The 4,502-nt window shown below is 43.0% G+C and overlaps 1 long non-coding RNA gene across 2 annotated transcripts; it reads right to left on the bottom strand.

Moving 5' to 3' along the window:
- Nucleotides 1-486: 486 nt before the first annotated feature.
- Nucleotides 487-4,088, bottom strand: LOC120440478. Of its 2 annotated transcripts, XR_005613278.1 has the most exons (4): nucleotides 3,217-3,272; nucleotides 2,416-2,476; nucleotides 834-1,423; nucleotides 487-716 (listed from the first exon to the last, which is right to left on the bottom strand). It is a non-coding gene; the product is annotated as an uncharacterized LOC120440478 (long non-coding RNA). The 2 variants fall into 2 exon arrangements; XR_005613277.1 differs by lacking the exon at nucleotides 2,416-2,476 and having other exon boundaries at nucleotides 3,217-4,088.
- Between the last annotated feature and the right edge of the window lie 414 nt (nucleotides 4,089-4,502).

Genomic DNA, 4,502 nt, shown 5'->3' with positions numbered 1-4,502 from the left:
CAGACATAAAGAGACGCTGTACACACAATCACTCTCCCAAGTGTACTCTAAGAACCGGGTCCGGGTACCCTTGCCCCTGGAGGGGAAACTGCACCCAGACCCAGGTGGTGTTGCCCTTTTCCCTGCGGTGGGGAGAAGCAGACCGCCCCGACTCCGCAGCAGCAGGGAGGCCCCACATTCCAGACCCCAGTCGGACGGCCAACTCCTCCTCCTAGCCCCCCGCTCCAGCAGGCCGCAGAGAACGGGGGGTGTGTGAAGACTCAAACCTCCCTCCACCCGCTCATATGTAGTGTTGATGTATGTGTGTTCTAAGGTGCATTTAAAACCCAGGAGGGCATGGAGCTACCTGCCAGAGCAGCAGGTAGGCGCATAGCCCCTCCTGCTAGCCCTCAATGTCTACGTGTATTTAAAATTGAGAGGTGGGCAACGCGCCAGGGGGTGAGGTGTACACCCTGATGGTAATTTGGATTCTGTGTGGCGTGCCCACCCCAAGATCCTATATGTATGTGTAATGAGAGTGTGAGTAATGTGAATGTCTAAGTTGTGGGATAAAATTGAGGCAGAGGCAGCCAGAAGGGGACAGAGGGGGGGGAATGTGCGGTGCAGACAAGCATCAGTCAGCAAGTCAAGGCGGTGAGATGGACTGGTGCCCTTTGTGACTCTGCTAGTTCTTCTGAGGAAACACCACCGTCTCTCCACACCGTCACCATCTGTTGCTACAGATTTTAAAAAGTGATAATTATAGGGAAGAAACTTCTCTTTTCCATCTGTTTAATCAAACATTTGATTCCTCAGCTGTCTCAGTACTATAGCATTCTGCAACTACAACTAACCTGAAGAGGCTTGGATTTGGCTGCAGGTACCCCTGTACATCCTCCTCAGCAGCACACATGTGGATACCATTTAATCACACTTCTTCCTGAGCTTTGCTTCATCAGAAGACTAAAGGTGGCATCCCGTGTCATGGTCTTATCATCATCCAATTGGAGAAGAAACATTTACGCGCCTCCTGGTTTTGTTTTCTGATCCTGCAAAGAGACTGAGGACAACAAAGCCCAGAGAACACGAGATACACAACATCCAACATTCAGACTCAAACAGCCTCCATAAATGAAGAGCACCACGTTGGTTCAGTTATACTAGATATAAGCATACTTCACATTACTGTGTCCATCCATCCATCCATTCGCTTCCGCTTGGAGGGAGGGATCTCTGCAAACTGACTTACCTCTGCCAGTGTGAGGCTGTTCCTCCAGCCTCAACAAAAATCTGACTCTCCAGTCACAGACAAACAAAAAACTCCAGCTGGGAGATAGAAAACGCTGTCTGGGTCTTGCTGGATGTTGCTGGTCAGAGTCCACACATTAGCAGAGTGCTGCTTGGTCCCACTGACCCATGTGGACAGTGACTGTGGAGAACTGTTCTGGAAAAGAGAGAAGAGAATTAAAATGACAAAAAGCCATACGGGATTTCCACAAAGACTCTCTTGGAATCAGCAATCAAAAAATCATTGGTTCATATTTCAATTAAAAATGAACAGGTTCTTTAACTGTAAGCAGTTAAGATCTGATTTGATTTACATCCTTCACACAGCACATTTGTCCAGGCTGTCAGGTAAACATAAAATTAATCTCAGGTAACATGACTCATAGTAGAGATTCAGTAAGAAAGATTGCCAGCTCTAATACTATTACCACACCAACAGCTCAGATTTCTAGAAGTATTTAAACAAATGTCAGTCTATCCATTCATTTTCTTCTGAATATTCAATTCAGGTTCACAGTGGGAGGGTGGGAGGTGTCGTGGAATTTTGTAAATAAAGTCTGCAACACAGAAAGAGCTGTGATCAAGCTATTTATTACTGCGCGCAGGAGAGCCAACACACATCAAACATCACAGTTCACAGTCATGCCAGGAAGTTACAAACTGATCCTACCACACTTCACGCGCCTCGCTATGAAACCTAACGGATCAATGGTTAAGCTGTTTTGTGCCCTTGGCGTTATCAGCACCTGTAAAGGGAGTTGTTTTCTCAAACTGCTGACACTGAAGCAAGTTCATCTAGTTTTAGAAACTTTCACTGAACAGTCTATAACAGTGTCACAACTAAGCATATGCATAAGCACTTAAATACTTTAAATGAGAATAACAGAAAATTTCAGGAGCTAGAGCCTGACCCAGTAGTCATAGGTAGAGCACACCTGGACAGGTCACCAGTCTGTCAGAGGACTAACAGAGAGACAGACATCAGAGTAATAAAATTAATGTAAGCTTGCTACAGCTGTATGTATGAACATGTGTTTCTGTGCTCAAAGCTCCCCTCTCAGGAACCTGCAGTTCATTTTAAGTCTACTTTAAACAGACCTCACAAAAGGCTGATGTGGCTAGGTCAGTAGTCTGATTTAAGTACGATACCTTTGGCCAGGGATTAATCTGGTACATCGCTTCACTGCAGTCTTACGTATTTTCCCCACACCTGAATTAAAAAATACTGATATTTACATATAACAGATTCAGCTGATGCAGCCTGACTCAATCTGATTCTAGATGTTCAGCACACACACAGAGACACAGAGGTACTGTTTGAAGTTTAGTGTTAACCTGAGTCACTGATCATTTACAGTATTACAGAGTCTGGCAGTCTTTGCATGATGCACATGTCACTGTAAGTTTCTAGCTGACGCTCAGGTGTGACAGGTGTGCCAGCAGGAAAGAGTAATAATAACCTGCATCCTGAGGTTTGTCATGCAGGATTAAAGGAGCCAGGCTTTGTTCACACAGCTAGGATTGTATTTTAAACTGACCCTGGGTCAGTATAAGTATCATACAGTTTAAACGAAGCACTGAGACTTGCACATATTTATTATAGATGCATTGAAGCTAATCGGGATATTTACTGTCAATCTGTGGCTGCGATTAATCACTTTGATGGAAACTTTATTAACTAGTAATTTCATTAGTCATGACAGAAGCTAATATTTCTGTCCTAACTTCGTTTAAACAGTAACAGCTTTACTACAATATAAGCTAACGTTTACACCGTAACTTTAAGCTAGCACCATAAAGGCGGTAAAACACGTAATAATATCTACAAATGCATCTTAAAGCTGTTATATTAGCACTCGGTGTATTACTAACATAACCACATTAACATTATTGACACTCGCTGACTTTTAATAGTCATTCTATAAATGCTGTCCGTTTAAATGGTCTCACCTGTAACACTGCTGTATCCACCGGATTCCAGCCAGAGTGGATTCTGGAGTCTTCCCACGCTCCTGTCAGTGATCCTCCATCTGGATGGATGATAACAACCTTCTGAACAATCTAGCAGGTGGAGATATGGGACTGATTTCTGCTAATAACGCCCATTGTAGACTGATAACATCCGAAGCGGGTGAATATAGTCACCCAGTCGCTAGCTGTGCCATTACCCAGCTACATCACTCCCTCCATCAATGCAATAAACGATACAAAAGTAATGGCCTGTATTTAATTTATTTGCTGTATCTGCTGTTTCTCAGGTAGTTGTTTACATTATGTAATTTATTGTGTTCAGTATACGTCACTACAATGTGATTTCGGAAATATATAAATATACGGACAACAGGCTAGGGAGCTCTATAGTATTCAATAAGAGGACCCACCACGTCAATTCTCGACGCGAGGGGGGTACCCGGCGCGTCGGTAAGTGAAGCAGAGGGAGCCTGACCATGCGTCACACATTTGACAAGTTAGGAGTGAGAATGTGTTGTTAAATTTAGCTGAAATAGTTTTACAAGTAAAAATGACTATTAAAGTAGTTAACCTGACTAAAAAACCTCACTCAACTAAACTAAGACAAAAGTTTAGACAACGCGTGATTTTTCATCAACATAACATAAGGTAAGGTTGTGTTACAAGAACAAACTCTGTCTGTGAAGGTTCTCAGTCAAGAACAAAAGAACAAACTCTATTTCTTGACTTAACTTAAAATTTTAATGCAGCCCTTTACATTATACTTTTATGTTATAGCAACAGAATTTAATTCAATTCAATTTTATTTAAAACTCCCTTTTAACAGGAAGAAACCTCAAGCAGAACCAGGCTCAGGGAGGGGCAGCCATCTGCTGCTGCTACCGGTTGGGGTGAGAGAGGGAAGACAGGATAAAGACATGCTGTGGAAGAGAGACAGAGATTAATAACAGGTACTATTCAATGCAGAGAGGTCTATTAACACATAGTGAGTGAGAAAGATGACTGGAAAGGAAAAACTCAATGCATCATGGGAATCCCCCGGCAGCCTTTGCCTATTGCAGCATAGCTAAGCCAAGGGAGGATTCAGGGTCACCTGGTCCAGCACTAACTGTATGCTCTTCAGTTCCAAAGGAGCCTCTTGCAATAAGATGTGAAACATCCTGACATCCTGATCTTTCTTTCTATTCTTTTTTGGGGGGTTTCAGAAATGACTCCATCGATTAAAGAGCCATTATGACGTTTAAACTAGCTAATTTAAAGTCTCC

Source organism: Oreochromis aureus, linkage group 6 (genome assembly GCF_013358895.1).
Source record: "Oreochromis aureus strain Israel breed Guangdong linkage group 6, ZZ_aureus, whole genome shotgun sequence".
Taxonomy (NCBI): Eukaryota; Metazoa; Chordata; class Actinopteri; order Cichliformes; family Cichlidae; genus Oreochromis; species Oreochromis aureus.
The sequence above is the reverse complement of the archived record's forward strand: the minus strand, read 5'-3'. Positions and strand labels throughout refer to the sequence as shown.